This window comes from Pinus tabuliformis, chromosome 5_1 (genome assembly GCF_031772625.1).
Source record: "Pinus tabuliformis cultivar Carrire ecotype Pingquan chromosome 5_1, CPIR1, whole genome shotgun sequence".
Lineage (NCBI taxonomy): Eukaryota > Viridiplantae > Streptophyta > Pinopsida > Pinales > Pinaceae > Pinus > Pinus tabuliformis.
In genome coordinates, this window is record NC_142305.1 from 707,685,102 (window position 1) to 707,712,844 (window position 27,743).

Below are 27,743 nucleotides of genomic sequence, written 5' to 3' on the forward strand. Positions count from 1 at the left end.
GGAAACAAAAGAAAAGATTTCACCAAAATCACTTCCCTCTACCTGAGAATAAGCTTTTGCTACTAATCAATCTTTCTATTTATCCACCCTTCCTTATACATTCAACTTCTTTTTAAACACCCATTTTCTACCAATGCACTTTCTTTCAACCAATAAATTCACTAGATCTCAAGCCTCATTGTTGTCCAAAGCTTCCATTTCTTCAACCATGGCCTTTTAACAGGCGTTTTCATCCTCTGAAGTCACTGCCTCCCTAAAAGTTTGAGGATCATCATCAATAATTCATCATTTATCATATTTTATAAGCACAAAAAACATCAAAAAGGATAAACATACAACCATCAAATATGGTCATAAAAACACTGAAGGCCACCATGTCTACCTCTAGCACAACAACCATGGTCTATTGATCAGTGATTGTCATTGATGTCAACCCAAGCAGCACCAAAGTCTACCCCGATCTTGCATGGGAGTTTTAACTTAACAACTTACTCTATTATGAATCAAGAATCTTCTAGATAGATTCTAGTCGTCGATATGTTTCCAATGATGTATGGCACGCCACATAATTCTTCACGGTTTCAGATATATTCGTGTTTGAAGTTAGTAAGCCCAGTTAGTGGGCTAAAACCCTATGGGGTTCTGGCATGGCACTCATAATTGGTTGTGGTCATTAAATAGTCAATAATTAATAATAATTTTTTTCTCCTAAAATCCCTCCAACATTCACTTGTTGAGGACACTCTCAACTCAAGACATTCATATAAATAGTGACTCTCATATCCTCCTCTAGTAGGGATTTAGTGGCTTCAAATAGGTCATCGTGGAATTTTTGCTATAAAACAAATTATGTGAAGCTTCAGAAGCAGAAACTAAAACCCATTTGAGCCGAAATCTTGGTGAACCTCGTGATCGAATTTCAGATCTTGGTTCGCTATATGTTCGGAGATATGATCTGAGCAAGTTATAGTTTTTGCAAGCTCCCGAATTCCATGTCAAACAGGGGGCGTTGGGAAAATCGTCATAACTTTCTCTCTGCGCATTAAATTCAAATTTTGTAAATAGTGACAGAAATAGGACAAATTGTAGTTTCTTGGGTATCGTTTGCGGAGCCGAAGGTTGCAACAGTGACACGTGGCACTTCGTACAAGTTCACTCTACTGAACTAGCCTATAATCAGGTCATCGTGGGAGATTGGGCATACCTCTTTCTTGAAGAATCCAATCTTGATCATACATGTGGGGTTGGAAAGAGGATTCAATGGGATACCACAAGACGAAATTTCAGATGCTGGAGATCCGAAATTACATAGATACAACAGATTCAATATCGAGCTCCTAGAAGGCAAGAAAAAGCATGCATTCAAGGATCATTGTAGTAAGGACCACACATCAACAGTCAAGTTTTGGATATAGTCTTGCATAGAGTCAGGCCTATATCAAGAGTGGGAGTCTTTGTCTACTGCTGCAACAAGTCAACAACAAAAGTGAAAAGCACACTTCAAGTACGCATTGTAAATTTAATTTGTATTTACTCATTATTATGCACTTACATGTGTTTTGCACGCAAAGGTAAGTTTATGGGTATTTTGTTTTATTTTAGGATTGGTTTGGTCGGCTACATGTTGCATGCAAGTAGAAGAAGATTCGTGTACAATATCAAGCAAGAATTCAAGAGTAGAAGTATCAAATCAAAGGAAGCATTGCAGCAGGACATCCTTGAAGACATGACAACCATCCAGATATCGTGAAGTATTGTTAAGGCCAGGAATCACCATTGTAAAGTTGTAAAAGAGTCATCATTGTAAAAGGGTCATTTGTAAAAGATCGTCGTTGTAATGTTGTAAAAGAGCCATCATTGAAAAGATTGTAAAAGAGTCATTTGTGAAAGAGTCATTCTACCTAGAGTCAAAGAGGCAGTGTTGGGAGGTATAGGGGTCACTGTTGGGATGATGTCATTGTTAGGTTGCAGGTCATAAAGTGAATGGGTATTTGGTCAAGTACACGAAAATCATTATACATCTTATTGTATCGTGCGTTGTTGTCTCTAGTTTGGGAATCCATAGTCTTCTCTTATTTTCATCATTATAGGGTGTCAAGGAGGTGCTAGGCAGGTGTATGAAGTCAGCTATAACTAGGGGTATATGAACACTTAAGGGTGGTAGGGTGGTTCTAGGGCAAGTTCTGGCTCGCTAGGGTGTTGGCACATCCATTCAGTTGATTACTGAAGAAACCAGGGCGTTGGGGCGTCCTTCAACTGGGAGCTGGAGAGGAATGCTTTTCTAAAATTCTAGGAAGTTGTTGCTTTCATTTCAGTTGGGGCTGAAGATTAAAGAATTTATTAGGAAAACATTCGATGGTTTTTGACCCGGAGGGGGTTTTCCACCTAAAATTATTGTGCCTACTATGTTCTTTTATTCACTGTTATTACTTCATAAACATTAATAATAATTGAATATTAATTAATACTCTGAAAAGATTTAAAGTGCTAATTTCTAAGGAATAATGATTCACCCCCCTCTCAGTATTTCCAACATGGTATACATCGCAGCGATTGCAGTTGGCAGCACAACATTTAGGTCTGATACAACAATATCGTCTTGCATAACAATTCCATGTTGCACCCAACAAAAGTTAACACAGTAGTATAGCTCATACCAACAAAGTTCCAAGTCAACATTTACATTAGCCATTAGTGATAGCTAGGCTCTTAAGAGGGGTTGATGGACTTGTGGATGTCCACAATGAGAGGGGGACTGCCCTCAACAACAAGTCCATCCTAGCATTCTAGCAAGAACAATGTGAGACCTGGGAAGGGCTCATCAGATTCATCCAAGGGTGAACAACCACTAGGTTGAACACCAATCCATTATACTTGAGACAGGAAGTAATATCGATGATATAAGTTTGGTCGTTTAAATAAATCTAGGAGCTACTAAATCTTTTATTTCAAATAATGCATTATAAAAATAAAACATGAGGAAGTTCCACATGATTTAAGGAATATAGAAATGACATGTGGGATGAAAATGAACGTAGGAAATTTGTAAGGAATTATGAGATCGAAATAAGCATGTGGAAGACTAAGGTTTCTTTCTATGCTACGTTTCTGATATTTTATGTCATTGTCATAGGAATGGACTAGGTAGAGTAGCATGAGCTAGTTTTACACTGTAAGGGTAAGGTGCTACATTTAAGTAATGATTACAGTAAAAGGAAATCCTTTGTTAGGAAGAACCAAGGGGTGTCTATAAGGTTCATCTCGTCAATGCAATTGATGAGATACAAACAAAAGAGGTGACAATTATATGTGGCTACATTGTTAAATGATAAAGAGGAGATAATAGATCTGGATAAGTATCCAATTCTTGTTGAATTTAAGGATATGTTTCCAAAAATATATTTAATATTGTGTAGTTAAGATATAGATGGAAGCATGGAATAGTGGATGTGATGGAGATATGGTGTATTTTACCAAAAATAACTATCAAATTGACAATTAGTTTAATGAATGTGGCAAAAAATGGAGGTCTAGATCGCGATGAAGTTAATGATGACAATGGGCAAGAAAGAAGGACATTGGTGATCTCACCAAATGTTCTTCCCTTTTCATCTAATAGGCTATTTCTCTAGATTTCTTGGGTTGGATGGTGCATTTGCTCTAATTAAGTTAGGGAGATAAACCTTTGACTTCCTCTGTTGGAATTGAGTTATCTATCTGTTGGTTGAAGTGAAGGTACCTGCACACCAGTGAACACAAAAAATTCATGGTTATTTTTTCTTCTTCTTTCTTTTTTTCTTACCTTTCTCGACGGTAGTGGTACCTATTAACAGCCAAAAGTGGTTATGCCATAAGAGAATAATTTTCTCCCCACTGGTCAGCCAACTAGCCAACAACCATATAATGATCCACAAATAACTATACTTCAAAGCTCTCCACCTATGCTCTAGTAAATTCTTTTTCTCATCTAATTTACTTCATCAAGGAAGGTGTATAAAATATCAAAATGTACACTAACAATTTCTCTAATAATGTGCTTCCATTTAATGTTTGGGGCATAGTAATATGGGTCACATGCTAAGTTTGGCGATTGACCATTATTGATTGTACCCTTCTTATGCTTCACCTACAAGATTATCCCTTGCCCCTAGTCTAGTGTGACCTCCCCTAAGGCGTTATGACTTCTACTATTAAGAATGGCACTAATAGGAGTCACTAATTGATACAGCGTTCTCAAGGTAATCCATACATACCACCTTCCATATCTCCCTTATATCCACTTCCACTCTTTGGGTTAACTATCATTGATAATTGGGACTGGCACCCTATACCATCATCTCTAGTCAAGGCTAGGAAATTTGTCATAAGAGGTTGATCTAGCAGAAATAAAGATAATGGCATGTGAAGCCACAAATGAAAGAAAATGAAAAGTGCAAAAGGTGGTTGGGACATATAATAAACACATTGGAAAAAGTATAACATGATGATCTAGATTGGATCCATTATATTGTTTGTCATCCATCTCGATGCATTCGAGTAGGGAAAAGTGGAGGAATCAGCGCACAGAACTATTTTTATCAGTGGGGCCCAGTTTGGCAAAAAGGGGTCTAAAACCTTCCAGGAGTGTTTTGAGGCATCAAATGATGTTTTTTGGGGATGAAACTTTGTTGCTTTAGCATCGGACTTATTCATGCCATTCTACACACATGGATCTTTCTAACGATGCAAGAATCACATCAATCAGATTTTGTATCTGAAATTTATGCCACTCAGAATTTGACCTTCCTGTTTTTACCACCATGGTTCGAGAGGATGTTGCGTCATCCCCCATTATTCATGGAAAATGGGCTAGCCACGTGTTTGTGATGTAAAAGACTCTAGAAAAGTCATATATTATAACTCTAGTTAAGAGTTGATGTTGTCAAACTTAACCACTAGTAGGGTAGCAGGCTGTGTTATAACCAGGCAACTAGGAGGAAGAGGCATTCCATTCTTTCGAGAGCATTTTGTTCCATAACTGAACAAATATAGCCAAGAGAGATAGGAGGTAAAGCAGATTGAGTGGATTTGTGTACTGTAGCAACCCACAGGCCACAGGCCTTACCTCTTTGTACATGCAGCGATATTTCCAGACAGAGAAAGAGAGCGAAGCGACCTCACCTTCTAATTGGGTTCTCTCCCAAAATGGTTTCCCAAAGCATATATTGTGTCTTGTGTGTGTGAGATATTATTTTGTCGTTTTCTATTTTTCTGCGTAATTTTCATCTGCATGTATGCACTATTTACTATTAAATCTACAAATCTTGAAGTATAATAAAACTATAACAGTGTAGAATTTTCAGATTTTCAATATAATATTCTCAGATTTTTTGTGTTGAACTATCGATCGGAATATCCATGAAAGTTTACAAATCATTTGGTATCAAGTTTCTTTGGGTACTTTTGAATATTTGTGGGGGATCTAGTTCCACGGGATCAAAAATCGTAAAACCCTAATCATGGTCGATGAATTTATAAACGACCCTCATGATCTAGCAGAGTTCAGGATTTTGTGGTTGGAACAACAAGCCGTGGATATAAACCACAATGTAAACCTCCTCATGGTGGCCTTAAGCAATAAGCTGGGGATATTTGGAGAATATAGGGGTTCAAATGCAAAGGAAAAATCAGAAGGGGGATCAAGAGATCGAGAACAAACAAAGAACTAGCCAAAGAAAGAACCTGGAAAAGATCAACCCAATTTGAGTGTCGTGAACCAATCATGATCCTTGTTTAAAATGGAAGGAAAAGTCGATATCAAGCCATACCACAATGATATCAACACTTCGAAGCTTAACCACTAGTTGCAGCAACTGGAGACTTATTTCAGTGTCCACCAGATTGAAGGAGGACAAAAAATCTCATTTGTGTGGCTGAAATTGGAGGGACATGGCACTGAATTGGTGGGAGAGCCGCACAAAAACCCTAAGGTTGGAGGGAGAACCCTCAATTATTAAGTGGGAAGATTTACAAACCCTCGTTGAGTCACAGTTTTATCCCATTGGGTACGTGGAAGACCAATGGATCCAGTGGCATTACTTCAACAAAAAACCAGTAGGAATATACCATAGAATTCGAAAAGATGACTATAATGTTGGGTATCACTCCAAAGAACCTATATGCATTCCTAAAGTATTTGAGGGGTTTGTACCACCATTGTAACAAGCAAGTGACGTTGTTCGAGCCCAAATCAATGAACGAGGCTTATGTACAAGCACAATAATTGGAAATCATGAGCCTATAGAGATCAAAATCAAGTGGATCGAAACAGAAGGAGCAATAGGATGCTTCTAAGGAGGGGAAGAAGAAGAAAAAGAGGAAAAGAGAAAAAGACGACAGCCACAACACACCAGTGCAAAGATCTTAGAAACCACTACAACATTGATGGCCATACAGAGGAGAAGTGTTGGAAATTTCATCCAGAGCTAAACCAAAGAACAAGAAGAAAGATAATGAGAATAAGAATCTCATGGCCACTGATTAAAGCAACCCAGGTAAAAGTAGCTCGAATGTGGTTGAAAAGATTATTTGTATGTCAGTGTAGAAGGAGGTGAATTTGAGTAGCCTTCCGCGACAAGAAGAGAAAGAAATGACCAAACTCTTCCATATAAAGACACGTGTTAACAAGACAAAGATTAATGGTATGTTTGATTCTGGATCGTAGGCGAATCTCATTGCAGCAAAGTTGTTCAAGAAGTTGGGGTTCAAAGACCGTGATCATCCAAACCCATATCCATTGGGATGGGTAAATAAGGATGCAGAGCTGAAGGTAACAAAACAGTTTAAAATTAGAATTGCTATCAGTGTTGATTTTATTGATGAAGTAGATCTAGATGTGGTTCCCATTTATGTATGTGGAGTTGTCTTTGGGAGTCAATACATGTACATGTGTGATGCGATATTTATGACGAGAGCCAACTAGTATCGGCTCGTCAAGGATGGAAAATCATTCATCATCAATGTGCACAAAGGCAAGACAAAAATTTCAATGGTAAGTTCCAACCAAGCCAATAAATTGATCAGTTTCAGCAAGAAGTATGTGTTATTGTTCTTAAGAGATAATCAGTTTATATAGGAGTCAATAAGTGGCAAGGCATCCCTGGAGGGGTGTACTAATAAATAGAAAAAACGATTGGAGGGGTTGTTACAAGTATACAAGGATGTATTCCGAGAGCCTAAAGGGTTACCACCTAAAAGAGATGTGGATCACAAGATCCAACTATTCCCAAAAACCCCATTGCCAAATATTGGGTTATACAGACAATTCGTTATAAAAGCAAGTGGGGTGAATAAACAGTTGCAAAAGTTGCTAAAACAAGGTGTCATTCGACGAGTACATCACCATGTGGGTCACCCATCATCATAGTGCCAAACAAGGATGTGACTTGGCGGATATGTATAGATTACATGGTGTTGAACAAAATCACGCTCACGAACAAATACACCCTGCCCAGGATAGATGATCTGTTGGATCAGTTGCAGCAAGGAAAATACTTCACGAAGCTAGACTTGAAGTTTGGATATCACCAAGTTCGAGTCAAAGAAGAAGATACCTAGAAAACCATCTTCAAAACCAGGCAAGGTTTTTATGAATGGTTAGTCATGTTATTTGGCCTATGTAATGCACCAGCGTTTATGAGATTAAGAAATGATGTATTGCACCCTTTTATAGATTCATTTGTTATTATCTATTTGGATGACATATTGGTATATAGTGTTACTTAGGAGCAACATATTTCACATTTTAGGCAGGTGCTGGAAATACTGATGAAGCACCAACTGCTAGCAAATCTCAAGAAGTGCGAGTTTGTGCAGCAACCTTTGGTGTATCTCGGGTATGTGATTGGTAGAGGAGAATTGAAGATAGATCCTTCCAAGATGGAGACTGTCATGAAATGGTCGATGCCTAGTATTTTTTCTGAGGTCAGGAGTTTCATTGGGGCAGCACAACACCTAAGGAAATTCATAGCCTCATTTTCAGCGGTAGCAGCACCGCTCCATGCCATAATAGCATGTGGCAAGAATTTCTAGTGGGGAAAAGGTTAGCAAAAGGCTTTGAAGGAGATAAAGAAGAAGATATTCCAAGCACCATTTTTGGTACCAAACTTTTAGCAACCCTTTGAAGTGGAGACAAATGCGACTAGGTATGTTATGGGAGTTGTTTTGATGCAGGGAGGACGATCTGTATGCTACCATTCTGATGTATTTCATGGGGCAGTTCTTAACTAACTGATCCGGATTTAAACAGGAACACAACAAATTACAAATATAACCATACATATAGAGATGCAACAAAAATAATACTTCATTTCATTACTGTAAAATACTGAAATATGCTTACAAACAGAAATGGAAATAAAATAGCTAGGGCAATGGTAGCTTATCTCTAAGAAGAGATGTGGCGGCTACATGCCTCTGAACTGTCTTACAACGAGGCTCGAAGGTCTATTTATTGTTAAGAAACAATGGAAAACCCCAAACTTCCAAAACCTCACCCTAGAAGATGAAACACCAAACTGTGGGCCCCGGTTGGGTAAATTGGTACATCAACTTCACGGGGTCGTAAATTTGGCATATGATCTTTGTTTGACGTGCACAATATCTCATTAGAAAAATCTATCCGAGAACTACAACTTTGGGAAGAGCAACATCGGTCCACGGATCCATGTTGTTGCCAATTTTCCCAAAAAACGTCGTTTAGGGCCTCAAAACGGCTCCGAAAGTTCAAGACCCAAAAAACTGTGAAAAATAATAAACTATGCTACAATTAACGAAACTGAAAATCTGAAAGAAACAATGGTGGGGGTCCAAGTGGACTTGGCAGGTGGCCACCAATATCCACCTGGATCATTCCTCCCCCCTCAGGAAGCAATGGTCCCCATTGTGTTGAGTTACTCCATGAGATGAGTAAACTTCTGCTAAACTTTGTCCCTGGTGAGCCACTTGCCCTGGTGAAGGAGTTGGCCTGCTTTGACAACTCGATACAGTTGGATATTCTGCTAGCAAGTGTGCTTGATCTATGTGTCCATGATCGAATTAGTTGAAGCTTGTTCCATGCAATCTAGATTTAATTCTGTGGGTGTGAGTTATTCTGCAATGTCGGATGTGTCCAGTAATGGTGGAAAGTATGTCCGAAGGCAGTCCACATTGAACACTAGGTGCAGGCCAAGGAATGGGGGAATACTGAGCTCAAATGCATTGTCTCCCACAGCCTTGGTAATGGTGTAAGGACCATATCGGAGTGGTCTGAGTTTCCGATAGGCTACAGTAAGGCGTTCCTTTTGCAAATGCAACCAGACTTTGTCGCCCACCTAAAACTTGTGTGGCACCCAATGTTGATCATGTCGCTGCTTGTACTTGGCATTTGATTTCTCCAGAATGTTGTGGACCTACTGGCAAATATGTTGGATGTGTTCAACGAAGTTGTTTGCCTTATCTCTTTCAGACTGGACATGAGCCAAATCTGCGTGAGTATCTGCAAATGGCATGGCCACAACAATGGGACATAGTGGCTGGAATCCCAAGGCCACCTGAAAAGCGCTGTGGCCAATCGAGCTGTGGAGAGCGCGATTGTAGATGTGCTAAACATAGGTGAGGCTTTCATCCCATGTGCATGGATGCTTTGAGTTGTACATGTGCAAAATGTGTACAATCATCCTGTTGACAACCTCTATCTGGCCATCAGTTTGAGGATGAAAGGTTGTGGACTTATTGAGTTTGGTGTCCAGCATCGACCAGAGACTGGACCAAAATGTACTGAGGAACCTGTTGTCCCGATCTGAGATAATAGACTATGGGATCCCAATGTGTACCCACACTTGTTCAAAGAAGTGTTTAGCAATGGCTTCTGCTGTGATATTCTTCTTGCAGGCCGCCATAATGGCCATCTTCGAGAACCTGTCAACAACCACAAAAACACAGTCATTTCCATGCTTAGTAGAAGGAAGGCCCAACATGTAATCCATGGAGATGGATTCCCAAGGTCGACTAGGGGTAGGCAGCAGGGTATAGAGGCCTTGCTTCTTGATGATCAGTTTGGCAATGTCGCAGGCAGTGCATGATCTGGTGTACTTCTCGACATCCTGTCGAAGATTCGGCCAATAGAAATACTTCTACAGTATTGCCACCATTTTCTCGACCCCAAAATGCCTAGCAGCCCAACTGTAGTGTGCTTCTCAAATCATCTTGGCATGCTTGCTTGAAGGAACACAAAGGTGACCCAGGTGGCATAACATGGCATCTTGGAGGTGAAAATCTGGAACATGCTAACCCTCCAAGAGTGTCTGGTATGTGTGGTCGAATTCTGGGTCTCCTTTGTAAAGAAGTGGCCAATCAGAAGTCTCGTGTCCACAAGAGTTGAGCACGGTGGTTAACGCCATGAGCATGGTGGTTAACACCATGATCGTTGACTGAGGCAATCTGCAACATTATTGGTGTTACCCTTCTTATACTTGGTATTCAAATGGAACTGTTGTAGGTATGTGGACCACTTATGATGGCAATCATTCTGCAATTTCCCTTGGGTTTGTATGAACTGCACAGGTCGATGGTTTGTGTGGATAACCGTTTCCTTCCCCAAAATCTAATGCTTCCATTGTCGGCATGCCTACACAATGGAATACATCTCTTTGTCATAAGTGTGATACTTCCAGGCTGTGTTTGAAAGTGTCTCACTGTGATATGCCATTGGATGCCCGTGTTGAGTAAGGACTACCCCAATAGCATAGTCAGAGGCATTTGTCTCAACCTCAAATGGTTGTTGCAAGTCTGGTAATGCAAGAACTGGTGTCGAGCAGAGGCGATCTTTCAACTCTGTGAATGCCTTCTGTTAAGATTCAGACCAAAAGAATTTTTCTTTCGCTCCTCCTTTGGTGACTTGACACAAGGGCCAAGTGATATGAGAAAATCCCAACACGAACCTGCGGTAGAAATTGGCAAGACCTAGAAAGTTGCGGAGCTCTATCAGAGTGGTTGGAGATGGCCAATCCCGAATGACTTGGATCTTGGCTGGATCCACATGCACCCCACGTTCATCAATAATGTATCCCAGATACTGAACCTGGGTCATGCCAAAAGTGCATTTCTCCAAATTGGCACATAACTTGTGTTGCCGCAGTGTTTGGAGAACCTGTCCGATGTGGTGGAGGCGCTCTTCCCAACTCTGATTGAAGATCAAGATGTCATCCAAGTATACCACTACAAATGAGTTGGTGAATGGTCGTAAGATGTCATCCATTAGCCTCATGAAGGTTGCAGGAGCATTCGTCAATCCGAAAGGCATAACCAACCATTCGAAAAGGCCCTCCTTAGCTTTGAAGGCAGTCTTCCACACATCGGAGGGTTCGATTAGCACCTGGTGATATCCTGACTTCAAATCGATCTTGTTGAAATATTTTGCCCCCTTCAATTGGTCCAGGAGGTCATCAACCCGTGGGATTGGGTGCCGATTAGGGACAGTGATCTTGTTCAACGCCCGATAGTCAATACAGAGTCTCCAAGTCCCATCCTTCTTCTGTACCAACACAATCAAGCTCCCACATGGCGACGAACTCGGACGAATGTGACCTTTTTGCAGCAACTCCTGAATCTGCCACTTGATTTCATCGTTCTCCAAAACGGAGCGCTGATAGATTGGTCCATTGGGCAGCGATGCACTTGGGGTCAAATCGATGGAGTTCTTGACCTGATAGTGCAGAGGAACCCCATCGGGGGAGGTGAAGATGTCCTCGTACTCCTCCATGACCTTGTCCATCTGTAGTTGTCGTGCAGAGGGGCCATGTCTGGAGGTCGTGGCCACCGTCTTCTTCTTTCCTTGAGGACGTATCATCAAGAAAACAAATTTCCCAATTTTGGAAATGAGCTTACTGCATTGTTTTGCAGTAACCAAAGAGATGGCGGTAGGCGGTGCTACCTCTGGTATCCTGTACAACTTATTTCCCAAAGTAACAATAACAGCACGGGGCCTTAATTCATACATAACATGTCACTTCCACAAGTATGGTTGTCCTAATAATACATCACAAACATCAAGGGAAGCAATGTCACACAATACCTCATCCATGAAGGGCTTGATGTTGTATGGAAGGCAACACTACTGGCTCACACGAAGATGCCATCCTCGGTGAAGCCACCCGATGGTGTACGGTTGTGGATGTGCTGTGGTCGATAAGCCCAACCGCTTCACGACCTCTGCCGAAATGAGGTTCTTTTGGCTCCCACTGTCGACAATGAACTGTAGCGGGGAGCCCTTTACCCACATCTGGGAGTGGAAGAGACGCTCCTCCTCCTCTCGATCTTCGAGTTCCTCCTTCTGGATCTTTGTGCTGGCAACAGTGGCGTTGGGCTCTGCATCGATAATCTGCTTCTCTTTGTCATTCCCCTTGTCGGGTTCTAACTCAAAGTCGGAACATGCATCTGATTTTGAAACCTTTAGCTCGGCCAACAGTGACTGCTTGCCCAGAACTCACTTGTGTTGTGAGTGGAGCACTTATGGAACTCACACCACTTTCTCGTGTCCTTTTTCAGCTTCACGACGTTGTTCTTTGCTTGCAGCTTTGGCGGGTTGTCTTGGGCCGCCATGCCTTGCCTTTATCCTTTGTTCTGCAGTTTGGGGGCACCTTTCCCTTGCATCAGATTCGCAGATCCAAAGTCTCGCTTATTCTGTTTAAACTTTTGCTCGATCTTGACGGCATATCGGTATGTCGTGCCAAGCAAGGAGATGTTCAGGAATTCTATTTCTTCCTGGATGTACCTATGCAAGCAGCCGCGATATTTGAGTACCAAATGCTGCTCTGAATCCTTGATACCCAGCTTTATGTGAAGTGTATGGAAAATATTGGTAAACTCCGGCATGTCTTGGTCCCTTCCCTACCGCAGCATGGTCCACTTTATGTATTGATCCTCAAAGCTTCCGACAAGGTAGTATTGCTCCTTGATGGTAGTCTGAAATGAATTCCAAGTGGGTGCCACTGAAAACAGTGAGCCCGTACTTTCATCCTTCCGCTCGCAGTAGGTTTCCCACCAGTCCTTGATGTGGGGGGCAACTTTGAGAAGAGCGAAAGTAATCTTTTACCGGCTAGAAAAATCATGAACAGAAAAATACCCTTCTAGCATATTTAACCATTTATCTACGGCATCTGCATATATCTAACCCTCAAATATGGGAATGTCAAAGTTAACTTGTACCTTAAAGGGCATGGCACTTCCAAAGTAGCTACTGGAAGTAGATGTGTCGCCCCTGGGTAGCCGCTGAAGGATCTGGGCAAAGTCGTCCATCATCGCATTCCTTTGTCGCTCGAGGACCTCTTCGAACAAGATTTTGATAGGATCTCCTGCCCCCTCATCTTTATTTTCATACGCCATGGGAGGCCGTCGGAATTTGCGAGGCTGGTCTTGCAAAGGTTCAACTAGTTCAAGCCCTAACTCCTTATATCCCAACCTCGTTGGGGACATGCAAAGAAAGACAAAGAAAGGGCAAACCGCTCTAATACCACTGATCCAGATTTAAACAGGAACGCAACAAATTACAGATACAACCATACATATAGAGATGCAGTAGAAATAATACTTCATTTCATTAGTGTAAAATACTGAAATATGCTTACAAACCGAAATGGAAATAAACTAGCTAGGGCGATGGTAGCTCATCTCTAAGAAGAGATGTGGCGGCTACATGCCTCTGAACTGTGTTACAATGAGGCTCGAAGGCCTATTTATTGTTGAGAAACAACGAAAAACCCTAAACATCTAAAAACCTAACCCTAGAAGATGAAACGCCAAATTGTGGGCCCTGTTTGGGTAAATTGGTACATAAACTTCCTGGGGACATAACTTTGGCATACAATCTCTGTTTGACGCGCACAATATCTCTGTTAGAAAGATCTCGTTGCTCTGAGAACTACAACTATGGGAAGAGAACATTGGTCCATGAACCCATGTTGCTCCCACTTTTCCCAAAAAACTGTCATTTAGGGTCTCAAAACAGCTCTAGAAGTTCAGGACCCAAAAACTGCTAAAAATAGTAAACTGTGCTACAATTAAGGAAACTGAAAAGCTAAAAGAAACAATGGTGGGGGTCCAAGTGGAATTGGCCACCAATATCCACCTAGATCACTAACATAACTACGACAATGGTCTTTATGCCATGGTGCAAGATGTGAGGAAGTGGAAGCATTATATGGTGGGAAAGGATAGAATAATCCACATAGTAGTAGTCCGTTACAGTATTTGTAGGGCCATAGTAAGCTACAACAGACCAAGCATTACAAGTGAATGGGTTTTTTTACACCATTTTCATTTGCTGATCAAGTATAAGAAAGACAACACAAACAAGTCGGACGACATGATTTCAAGGCCAGCCACATCAAAGATCACAACTTTAGGGACTCTTATGCACATGAAGCCATTCACCCATGATGCATACAAAGAGGCATATTCAAAGGTCGAGTCCTTCAAAGAGGCGTATCAATAGTTGTAGAGTCAAAGTCATGTCCATGATGGCGACAACACTGTTGACTACCATCTCCATGATGGGTTAGTTACTCTACAGGCTGGATAAGCTATGTGTTCCTAAAGCTGAATGATTATTGCTGAGTAGAGAGGCTCACTCCTCCAAGGTTGTAGGGAACTTTGGTGTAGGGAAGACCATGGCTAACTTACATAGGTATGTGTATTGGCCCAAGATGCAAGAGCAAGTAGATATGTTCATAAGAGGATGCATGCTTTGTTGTACTAGAAAGCCCAGAAATACAAAACAAGGTCTATATAATCCCTTGTACCTAATCGTAATTGAAAAGCATTTCCATGGACTTTGTGGGAGGTTTACCAACAACCAAGAAGGGACATAACTACCTATTCGTCGTAGTTGACAATTTCAACAAGATGTGTGTTCTCATGCCTTATAATAAGACCATCAACGAGCAAGAAGCAACAAAATTGTTCTTTGTACAGGTCTGGCTCCACTTTGGGATACCATGGAGCATTATTTCAGACAGGGATACAAGATTTCTCAGTGCATTCTAGACTACATTGTGGGAGAAGATGGACACAAAGTTGAATAGATCTACACCATTCCATCCATGGAAATATGGGCAGACATAAATAGTCAACAGGGTTATGGTGCAACTTCTAAAGGGGATACAACCAAAAGCATTCGAAGACCTTGGATGAAAATACAGTATATATAAAACATTCTTATAATTGAGAAGTCCATACTTCTATCGGAAAGTCCACATTTTAAACTTGCTTTGGATATTTGCCACCTTAACCTTTGGATAATGCATATGGGCAGACATAAATAGTCAACAGGGTTATGGTGCAACTTCTAAAGGGGATACAACCAAAAGCATTCGAAGACCTTGGATGAAAATACAGTATATATAAAACATTCTTATAATTGAGAAGTCCATACTTCTATCGAAAAGTCCACATTTTAAACTTGCTTTGGATATTTGCCACCTTAACCTTTGGATAATGCATATGGGCAGCAAGGAGGAGTGAGGGAAGATCTTACAGAAGATGCTTTGAGGGCTGAAAAATTTATAGAGAAGATCAAGCAGATCCATATATAGGTACAAGAGACACTGCAAAAATCGCAGTAGAAGTATAAGGCCAATCATGATCAACATAAAACAGAGAATTCGTTCAAGGTGGGAGACAAAGTATGGCTACAGTTGAACAAGGAGAGGTTATATGGGCCTGGTAAGAAAATCAAGGCTCTGAGGTATAGTCCCCTTGAGAGACTGGAAAAGGTGGTTGATTATGCCTATCGACTCAGTTTACCACCATATATGTGCATTTACTCAGTTTTGGATGTAGAGAATTTGAAACCCTATGAGCCTTCCATGCTAGATTAGGAAGAGGAACGGGTCCCGCCTTCTGTGGAGGATTTGGCAGCAGATGTTCAAGCAGAGTTGACAAAAGATTTAATTTTGCAGAAGAGGTCAAGAACTACAAGACAAGGGCAACGTGACCTTTGGCAGATTGGGTTGAAGGGAAAAATTCCGAGAAAATCTAAATGGTACACCAAAGAGAAGGTGTAGGAAAATTTTCCTCACCTCATTCGGTAGAAGATTTCGGGGACCAAAGCCTCCCAAAATGTGGAGGTGTGATCAAAATTGGATCAATACATTGTCATCTCAATGCATTTGAGTGGAAAAAGTTTAGGAAATAGCTCACGAGACCGTTTTATTGGTGGGACCTAGTGTGGAAAAATGAGGTTTGAAACCTTCTAGAAGCATTTTCAGGCATCAAACGACATTTTTGGGGGGGTAAAACTTTATCGCTTTAGAACCACACATTTTTATGTTATTCTACACATAAAGACCTTTCAAATGGTGCAACGATTGCGTCAATCAGGGTCCATATGCGAAAGTTATGCCACTCAGAAGTTGACCTTCCTATTTTCACCACCTTGGTTGGAGAGGATGTCACGTCAACCCCCATTATTCACGGAAAAAGGGTTAGCCACGTGTTTGTGATGTAGAATACTCTAGAAGAGTCTATATTGTAACTCTGGTTAAGAGTTGATGTAGTCAAACTTAACCACTTGATGTAGTCATGCACGCACTTGTGGAGTATCTTCTTGGTGATAATAATGAGGTTGTGGTGCATGAATCCACTCATTAGTCTAACTGAAGTATAATTAAGTATATGTTATCTCTGATACCCCCTAAAGAACTACTAGGGAGAACGAAATAAATGGGTTTGAGGAAGAAGGAATGTAAGGCACCCATATTACAATTTGTCTAAGTAACATAGAATAGCTATAAGAAGAGGGAAGAAGGAAAACCACATGGGAACAAAACACCCCTTCAAAATACAATATTGAAAACGAAACACAACCGCCAAGCAGTTGTGTCCTTCACCCCAAGGATGTTTCGCTCTTACAATGCGTCTAATTAACATAGAATAGCTACAAGAAGAGGGAAGAAGGAAAACCACATGGGAACAACACACCCCTTCAAAATACAATATTGAAAACAAAACACAACTGCCAAACAATTGTGTCCTTCACCCCAAGGAAGTTTCGGAGAAAGTGAAACTTCCAATTAGTGAAAATCTTTATGAATATGTCAGCAATGTGTTTAGAAGTAATAAAATACTACAAGTTGATCACCGCATCAACTACCAATCCCTAAATGTAATGCATGCTCATTTCAATGTATTTTATTCGTTGTCACTAAACTATAAACTTTACCGTGTTTTGATTGTCACACCATATGACAATCAAAGAATGAAATAAGATACCAAGATCACCGAGGAAGTTCTTCAACCAAATGGATTGAATGACAATGTTCACTGCATCTTTTTATTCAACCTCTGTTGGTGGCAAAGAAATCACAGATTGTTTTTGATGGACTAACGAATGGGGTTGGAGCCCAAACTTAAAACATATTTTGAAGAGGACTTCCAATCAATGTTATTGCCAACCCAATTTGAATCAATGTGGTGAATGAGATCTAAAGTTCCTACTTTTGCATAATGAATCACATAGTTAATGGTTCCCTAGACATACCTTAGTGTGTGCTTGGTATCTTCCCAATGCAACTCATGCAACTCCTACATGGATCTTAAAATTGCACCTATTCCATATAAGAGATGTGGACAAGATTGAGTGAGATGGAGGAGACTCCCTACAAGTTGTTTGTACACGGGGAAATCAACCAACGGTGTATTTTTTACATCCTCAAGTTGTACCTCTAATAAGAGAGGTATATTTGTTGGCTTGTAATCAGTCATGTGAAACTAAACTAGGAGATCTCTCACATACTTGCATTGAGCAATTTTGATCCAAAAATCATTATGATTTATTTCTAAAACAAGGAAGAAGTGTAACAAACCCATATATTCCATGAAAAACTTGTCATGCAAAGTGGTTTCAATTGCAACAATGGATGAGGCTGACTATATATGATTAGTAGATCATCTATGTAGAGCACTTTGATCAAGAAGCAGTGAGTCGTTCTTATCATATAAACATTTGGATCATATTTACATAGAACGAAATATTGAGGGAATAAATAGGAATCCATTTTAGCATACCATTCTCTAGGTGCCTTCTTGAGGCCATACATAGAATTCTTGAGTTGAAAAATTAAAAATCTATTCTTTATGTGCCTTTGTAGTTGCTCCATGTGAAATTCCTCTTTATGATAACCGTGAAGAAATGAATTCTTCAAATCCATGTGGTGAGTCTCCCACCTTATTGTTGTTGCAAAAGGAAAGAGCTAAGTGCATAGAGTCCATTTTGGCCATTGGAGCAAAGGTTTCATCATAACTGATGCCATGACCCACTGAAAGCCTTTGGCCAAGAACCATGCATTGTATCTGCTCACAAGTCCATTTGTTACTTTCTTTATTGGCTGGACACACTTGCATTTGACAAGGTTACGATTTGAAAGAAGAAGAACCAATTCCCACATTTGGTTCTAAATAAGGGAGTTGTACTCATCATCCATAGCCACTTCCCAAAATTGATTCCCTACGACATCTGCATAAGTTTGAGGGTTGGATGCTAGAATCATGTAGTAATGCATGTGCATAACCATTTTTGTAGTTGTGACCATATAAGGTGCTTCTTCGAATTGAGATACCATTGTAGGATAACCCAAGCGATCACTCCTAAGGCACCACTTCTATGTAAAAATTGGTCGGGAATCTAAATCCTCGCATGCATACTCATGACCTTCTAAAATCAACTTTAGAACTCATATTTGAAATCTAATATGAATGACATGATTCATCATATTTTAGATTTGTTATAGGAGGAAGCACAATATTTTCTACATGTTTTTTCCTTAGGTGCATGCAGGGGACTTTCTTCAAAGTGGACACTCATCTCAATGAAAAGTTTCTTTGTTGAGAGATCTAGGAGTCTATATCCCTTTACATAATCTGATATCCCACAAAGATTTACTCACTAGTTTGAGGATCCAAAGTCTTCCTCTTTTCTGTTGGATTGTGAACCCATGCATGAGATCCGAAAATGCAAAAATGTGTGACTTCCAATTGAACACCACTGCATGCTTGAAAAGTTTCTTTTCATGTAAGAGATTTGTGAGCAGATTTGTTTTGTATGTACAAAGTGTAGTTGATTACCTTAGCCCACAATTTGGAAGGAAGGGACCTGGCATGTAACATAAAACTCTCCCGTCTCTTTCAAGGATATATTCTTCCACTTAATTACCCCCTTCTACAGTGGATTGTAAGGAACTATGTGTTATAATTATATGCTTTCTTCATCACAAAAACATTGGAAATAATTTTTCACATATTCCCCACATTATCTATATTGAGTATCTTGATTATATTTCCAAATTGCTTCTTTGCATGCACTTTCAAAATCTCTAGATACTCAAACATTTCAAATTTGAGTTTGATAAAGTACCCATGTGTATCTCATGCAATCATCTATAAATGTAAGTAAACATATGGCTTTTCTTATGGAAGGATATGGAAATGGCATCATAAGATCACTATGAATAAGCTCCAATGGAAAGGAGACCCTCCATGCACGCCCCTTCCCAAAATTTTCTTATGGATGCTTTCCAAGAGCACATCTTTCACAAATTCCATTAGAAAAATCTATGGTAGGCAGGTATTTCGCCATCCCATGTTTGCTAAGATGTTGCATATAGCCAAAATTTAAATGTCCAAATATTTCATGCCAACTCCTACTCTTATCATTTTCATGAATCAATAATAAAATAGAATCTAAATGAGGAAAACATTCATAAATAAGTGTACAAACGAGACTGGTGATTTTCCTTACCAGCTACACTTTTGGAGTTATTTTGCATGTTATATATGCTCATCAGATCTAGGTTGTATTCAACTCTTGTTCTCATGTTTGTATGTGTAATTTCATACATAGAGAAGATTTACTAAAGTTTCAAAATATGCAAGATATTCTCAAAACTTTCACCTCCAAGATCTACCCTGCCTTGTCTAGTTGCCTCTACTAGAGAATCATCTCCCATGAGAATAGAAGGATTGGCATATGGTTTTAAATATAAGAGACCATATTTTTTGGCTTCCATGTGATGTGAAACTTTGAAATCTATGATCCATGCATGACGAGAAGAATGAATAACAATTAGTTCATGTGCATTCTCCTTTGTTTCAAGTGCTCTTTCTCCATGCTTCCTCTTGGCACTTTCTAGAATAGTAACCAAGATTGTTCTATTGAAGATACACACCACGAGATCAATTCTCTTCTTCGTGCACAATGAATTTGAATGGTAGTCATCGTTGCAATAGCTGCATTTTAATTTCCCCTTTTGCCCTGCTTTCCTTCGAGCTAGTAAATTCATGATGTTTGGGATTGCTTCCCTTTCCTTGATCTGGTTCTTTTTCCTTTCATTTGCCTTTGAATTTTTTATTAGATTCCAAGTTTCCCTCCCCCTTTCATGTGCAACAAGTTCATGAGGTTTAGAACTTTTTGATATGCCCATATTTATGAGATTATCCTACTCGTGTATTAGGGACTCAATATAAGCATTGAGCGTGTGGATCTTTCATGTTACTCCTATTGCAAACCTGATTGTGTGAAAAGTGAAGACAACTATAGCATATTTTGGACCCAATTTTGACAATATGGAGAGTATTAATTGACTTTCTTTCCTGGATTTGTCGATTTTGCATTCTTTCAACTAAGAAACAAGGATTTGAACCTTGTGAAGAAATCTTGAATGTTATTTAAACAGGATCTAATGAGTTGAGCTCATTTTTAAGGATGTGGCCTCGCATCCCATTCTGCTTCACAAAGAACATCTCTAAAGTGCTCTAAACTATTTTGGGTTGTGCATGCTTTGACATGAAACAATAATTCCAAGAAATTGATATATGGAGTGAGAATTGCATAAGGTTGAACCTCTATTATTTCTGATCGGTGGAAACTCTATTATTTCTGATTGCTCCAATCTTTAGTACTGCAAATAAATTATTTATGCTCCTTCCTAACTCTCATTTGTTTTAATACCATGGGAAATTGTAGTTGAACCTAGACAAAATGGATCCAGCAAGAAAACAATGAACAAAACAGAAAACAATGAACAACAAGTATGAAAGAATAAAGAAAAATGAGAGAAAATATTAATGAATTCTCTTAGTGCACAAAAAAGAAAATTATGAAAGAATACAATTCAATGCGATGTATTTGGTTGAACATGGGCTTTGGTTAAACATGGGCTGAAAAAAATTAACACATAGTCCTAGTTAACTGGCAATGAAGTCATCAAAGTCATCAATTCAGTTGATTGTGTTATGAAAGGGGAGATTAGTAAAACTTATACATGCACTTGTGGAGTTTTTTCTTAATGTCAATAATAAAGTTGTTATGCATGACTCCACTCACGAGTCTAACTAGAAGTACAATTAAGTGTATCTATCTCCAATTAAAAAAGGGTCATAAAAGGCAGAGGCAAGTTACAATGTGAGTGCTATCATTTGCAGTTTGTGTTTGGAATCCAAATTTTGTCCGGATATAGCGGCTGCGAGTATTGAATTTTATCTGTTGAATTGAACAAGTATTGAATTAAGCCAAATTGGGGATCCACTAGATATTTTGTAGGTCTGCTCGTCCAAGCGCATTGAGGTAATTTTCTCCGTTATCCCCTTCATTTATGGCTTCACTTACTGCATTTTTCCCTTGAATTTCACACACTTTCACATTCAAGTTCTAGTAGTGACATCAAACCTTGATACTCTCAAATGCAAGCGATCCTTTGCAGACTGAGTGCATAATTGCTTGTATTCTCTAAGAACACATATCACAGATCCTTCAGATGCAATCGATCGTTTGCAGATTGAGTGCATAGTTGCTTCTGTTCTTCACCTCCACATAGGACAGACGTACATTTTCTAAAAATCAAAACAATTGCGTTTTCCAGATCCAAATATTGGCCAATAAATCTCAAAACACGCATTACCTTGTGAAGTATTTCTGCCAATAAATTACTCTTACAAATATATTTTACGCAACAAGGAAGCGAACCATATAACCTCATAAAAGGGAGAAAATCCAGGCTTTAGTAAAATACCCTGCTGTAGTATTCTCTCCGGAACTCCAATAAGTTTTCATGGGCATTTTTGGAGAGTTCCAAAACTTCGAAAAATCAACACTAACATATTTAACATTGAGAACTTCAACCAGAAATTCATATCCATTTATATCAGTGCATTGACAGTGTTTTGAGATGTGCTGCTCATTACAGCAATGAAAATGGCCTGGGGAGAGATCTCTGGTGTTTTGAAATCTCTTTTTTTCAAGAAATATATATTATATCATTATTTTATTTTATTTTAAATTAGGGCTAGGTTGTCTTTACACAATTTCTGGGAATTTGGTCTTTTCCAAAAAAAATCTTACTATGAGAGTGTAAATTAAGCACTATAAACGAGACGACTCGCAGATCTGCTCAAAAAACTCATCCAGGAAAGCTATTACCAGAACAAACATCGAATAGAAGGACACGCTCACTTGAAAGAGAATCTTTTCTGCTTACCTTTGCTTCAGCATACATTCCTTTCTATTTATTATTTTGCAAGACCTCTTCGTCATCCCTACCTGCCAACAACAAAAAGTTTGAAGCTAGTCGCCATTCTTGCCAATGATTAAGAAATGTATAACCAACAACTTGTTTTAAAAAGGAAACGGAGAAAATCAAAGGTGAAGCCACGGAATGGCGAAATCCGTTGGCTGATAATAGCATAAAAGTTATGCCTTACGGACCTTTGATAAGCTGCTAAGTACACTGATGACGCCCTTCCATAGAAAAAATCTGCATAACCAGTAGCACGGCTTCTGTTGCACATTCCAATCGATGACATGAAAGCAGCATTCACCTGGGGTTTAATCCTCTTTTTGTGCTCACGGCCCCTTAATTTCCACCAATTACAACTTTCCAGCCCTGATCACCTGCATTTTCTGTTCAACAGCGGTTTTCCACACCTTTCCCAAAAATTCATGGCGGCCGAGTTCAGGAAAACCTCAACAAGTAGCTTTGGTTAAACCCTGCGTCGGTCAGCTCAGCAATACCGTTCCAGCAAAATCCAAGAATGAGTTGTCCTGCCATGTCGCGCACAGGAGACCAGTCTTCTCTAACGGACGGACAGAAGGCGCCGATTGTGAGAGCATAAGAGGATACGAACGGACATGTGTCGATAACTATGGCAGAATCGTCCTTTTCAATTTCCAGAAAAGGACTTTCACTCTATTTCCCGTTGAGACTTTTTGTTGAAATCTGTTTAGCAACCGTGTGGTTATTTTAGCGAAGGTTTTCTTTGTTATGAAACCTAAAAATAGGTTAGCGGTTGAAAACAACCTCCAGTTTTAGGAAATCTTTATCCTATATCCAACACCGTATGGCATAACTGCCTTTAATGACAGCCCCGGTTTACCGCCGGCGCCGTACTTTCACAATTGTAGACGGCCGCGTTTTACGGCTCAGACCACATGGCCCGTCATGTGCAGTGTGCACATCTCCCAACCCATGTACTGCAGTGTTTTTACAGAGTAACTTGCAACGTAATGTTTGTAGGCATGATTTTTATTGTAACGTACCCCGTCTTTCGATATTTAAAGACTTGATTCCTAACAACCACTATTTATCCTCGAAGTCTGCATCTAATCCCATCTCCCCTTGCAATTTTTCCCTAACACCTAATGTTCACTACCCTCCGCACTTATACCCTTTCTCTTGCATTTTCCTCTTTCTTTTGACTTAATATAAACCAATACAATGGGCAGGGAAACATCATGAAGGACACACTTGGGCGCTTACCAACCTTGGTCTATCTCATAAATATAATTTGCATTATGGAGGGAAAGAAAATAAATAAGAGAAACAAAAATAAAGAAGAATTAATCATTTATAGTTTTATATTTACATTTTTTATTTGGTCATCAGATCTTATATGTCTAAGAATTGATGAAGGCCATGACAAGGCTAGAGATTTTGGAAGCCAAAGAACAGGAAAGAGACTACAAAATCACAATTTCAAACCGATAACTAATGGAAAGTAATAGAATTTTAAAAGAACAGGTAACAATGTTAGAAGAGGCTCTAGAGACAGGAAAACAAGAATGGCAAAGCATGAAAGAATTAATAACAACAAGCATGGATGTGATCATTTCTAAACAAACTCATGTAGATACACAAGTATCTCAGCAAACAGACATTTCCAAAGAGAAGGCAAAAAGGAACAATGGGAAAGATAGTCCAAAATAAATCAAAGCTAGAGCTGAAGACGCCATTGGTTACAAAAGGACAGAGGAAGAAGAAGATGCAAGTGCTCGTAGAGCACAGGAAATAGAACACAAAGAAATACAGGACAGGCAAACAAACTTTAGTATCAGGGGAATAAGAGATAATGGGAAGAATGAAAGTACTCTCAATTTGACAAGAGACTTTCTGAAAGAGAAACTACATTGGAAAGGGCAAATTTGTCAAGCAAGGAGGATTGGGAGGATATGCGAAGAGAGACCTCGACCCATAAAAGTCACCATGGCAAGCGTACAAAACAAACACCAGCTTTTTGGCAAAAAGAAACTCTTGAAAGGCTCACACTTCTTCCTCAATGAAGATTTAACCAAAAAACAACAAGAGGAGAGAAGGGATGAAGTGGAGAAAATTAGAACAACAATAAATGAAGGGAAAAGGGTATGGTTGTACAATGGTAAAGTCGCTATTGCAGTGTTTGGGCCTCCAAGCAAAATAGGGCAGCAATTTGACAGTAAAGAAAAAACAGAGAATTCAATAATAGGGACAAAACCAACAAGAGAAACATGGACGAAAAGGGGTGAAGACTCAAATTTGAGTCTTATGTGCCAAACTGCATAGTAGTCAAATCCTACCCAGGTCTACCTAAGTTTAGTTTTTTGGAATTGTAGTGGTTATCCTTGGAGGAGGGGACCTGGGTTAGGTCCTATTGCGAAAGGTAGAGACATAATTTGTCTCACGAAAACTACTGAGCATGATGGTTGCAAAACTCCTGTGTTTGACTGTTATTTGAAGTTGGCAGTTTGGAACAAGGTAGCAGAAAATGGCAAAGGGTATCAGGGAATACTAGTTTTAGTGAAAGAAAAATAAGATCATCACATTCAGTTAATTAAAGAAGATGCAAATAAACAATATTTATGGTTGAAAATATCAGAATGAGAATCACATAAAAATTGCAGCATGATATTTTGCCCCTCAAGTCTCAAAAACTTACAAAAATAAGGGGCTTGACAACAAGGATCTGTATGCAGCTTTAAAACAAGATATTGTCGTGTACTCTCAACTGGGAGAAGTTCTTTTAGTGGGAGATTTCAATGCTAGAACATCAAATAATCAAGCTGGCATTCTTTGTTGCAAACAGGATAACAATCCTATTTGGTTCATTGAAGAGGAGAATCCCCAATGGGTGAGGTGTTCAGAAGATGAGAAAGTTAACAATCATTTTGGAGAGGAGTTGCTTACACTGTGTGGGGCTTTCAACTTAATTATTTGCAATTGTCTAGATAGATAGAAAAGGTCTAGGAACTTCACTTGCAACACATACAATGGGGCAAGTGTCACTGACTATGTGATGTGTTCACAAAGCTTGATAGAAAAGATAGACAAAGTTAGTATTGGAGAGCATATTTGGGACTTAAAATCAGACCATAACCCAATTTATATAAGGTTATCATGGTTAGGAGAAAGGCAACATAGGAGGAAAACCCAATGCTATCAACAATCAGTATTAAGGGACAAAATTCTTCTAACACAAGAAAATTGTACTATCTTCAGGACAATGTTAGAGAGGTTAATTCGGAAGGAGAAAACTGGTTTCAAAAGCTTCAACAGTCATGAGTTAACAAATATAATTCAAAGTGCACTTGAGAAGTGCAAAAGAGCAAAAAATAGGAAATCATAATCAAATTGTTTTCCTGTAAATGCTTGGTTTAACGAAGAATGCAAAATGACAAGGAGAACCTTGAAAAAGACAAGAAAGGAGAAGATGAATGTAAAGTTATATATGCAGATACTAAAAAGGAAAAAAGATGAGTTCATGCAAAGAAGAAGAGAAGAGTTAATATATTTAAGCAAGAATAATCCAAAGCTTTTCTTGTAGGAACTACAACGAAGGAAGAAGCAAATTGAAAATAATATTACAGCCAATCAATGGTTTGAATATGCAAGGCAACTGTATGAGAAAGAATCTAAAGCGAAGCCCCCCCCCCCCAGGATCAACACAAATTCAAAGCTCTTTACGTTACAAGAGGTGGAAAATGGAATTAAGAAGCTGAAAACATGAAAGGAAAAGGACTTGGTTGAACTTCAAGCAGAGTATCTAAAATGGGGAATGAACGCTCTCGCACCGCACATCATGGAAATATTCAACAACATCATTCAACAAGGATTTTGAAAAGACATGATAACTAGCCTAGCAATACCCCTTTTTAAAAGTGGAGACATTAATAATCCATCCAACTATAGAAAAATTATGATTAATCCTTTGTTTGCAAAGCTTTTCGGCGGTATGGTAGAAGAGAGAATTAGTAAGTGGGCAGAAGTAAAAGAAAAGAGGGCAAGAGGACAAGCAAGTTTTAGGCCGAAACATTCTACAATGGATCATGGTATAATGTTGAGACACATTGTTGAAAAGGTTTGGGAGGACAAAGAAGACATATTTTGCTGCTTTGTTGACTTCAAAAAAGCATTTGACACAGTCCCTAGGGATAAGTTGTGGCGTAGAATGGAAGAACTTGAAATTCCTGTGCATTATAGAGTCGTTGTCCATAGACTTTATGAAGAAGTGAAAGTCAAAATTAGAACCTTAGCAGGTATTTCAGAAAGCTTTAGAAGTGACATTGGAGTCAAGCAAGGTTGCCCTCTATCCCCTACTATTTTTGGTCTATATATTGATAAATTGGAAGAGTCGCTAAATCTGCAAGGTGGTGATGGTGTTTGGTTGGGAGAGTTTGTGATAAAGCTTATTTTATATGTTGATGATATTGTATTGATTTCTAAATCAGCCCGTGGATTGGAAATGCACTTATATGCCCTTGAGCATTTTTGTAGAGCAGTGGGGATGCAAGTCAATACTAGCAAGACCAAAATAATGATTTTCTCTAATAAAAGGAAGCAGAGCCAGCATACTTCCTTCTTTGAAGACAACATTCTTGAAGAAGTAAATGAGTATAAGTACCTTGGGATTGATTTCAACAACAAACTCAATTGGGAGGACTGTAGAAAGAAAAAAAAATTAGGAGGGTGGAAAGCATTATATTCTCTTCAAAACAGACGTAGAGAGGCAGAGTTATGGGATTGGAAAATGGTTAAAGTGATTTTTGGACTCCTAGTTTTTCCACTGATGCTATATGGGTGTGAATTGTGGGCTAGCAGCAGTCCCATCTCAAAATGGAAACAAATTGAGAAAATCCAAAAATGCTTGATCATGAGCAAGTTCAAAATAAAAAGTTCAATACCTTATGAGATAATGTTGAGTGAAACAGGAGCAACTCCCATTGAAGAAATTGCTATGGTGCGGCTCATAATATATCTAAAAATAATTGAGCAAATGAGAGTAGGTAGATGGCCTAATGTTATCTTCAATGAAGGCATGAGTGAAAGAAAGAAAACATGGATGAAACAAAACTACACATGGATGCAAAAATGGAATATCTACCTTAATGTCTGTCCCACAAATAGCAAGGAGCTAAAGGATTTTGTTAT

At 39.2% G+C, this 27,743-nt stretch overlaps 1 long non-coding RNA gene across 7 annotated transcripts in view; it reads right to left on the reverse strand.

The window, feature by feature from the left end:
* The window catches only part of LOC149166888 (uncharacterized), a 127,514-nt gene extending 104,261 nt beyond the window's left edge, over nucleotides 1–23,253 (reverse strand). For 2 of the 7 annotated variants that reach the window (XR_016260900.1, XR_016260897.1), the window contains exons 1-2: nucleotides 22,772–23,250; nucleotides 22,545–22,606 (exon numbers count right to left, since the gene is read on the reverse strand). This is a non-coding gene — a long non-coding RNA (uncharacterized LOC149166888). Of the gene's footprint in view, nucleotides 1–22,544; nucleotides 22,607–22,771 lie in introns of all 7 variants that reach the window. The other 5 variants (XR_016260895.1, XR_016260898.1, XR_016260896.1 and 2 more) reach the window with 5 other exon arrangements.
* Nucleotides 23,254–27,743: the final 4,490 nt, after the last annotated feature.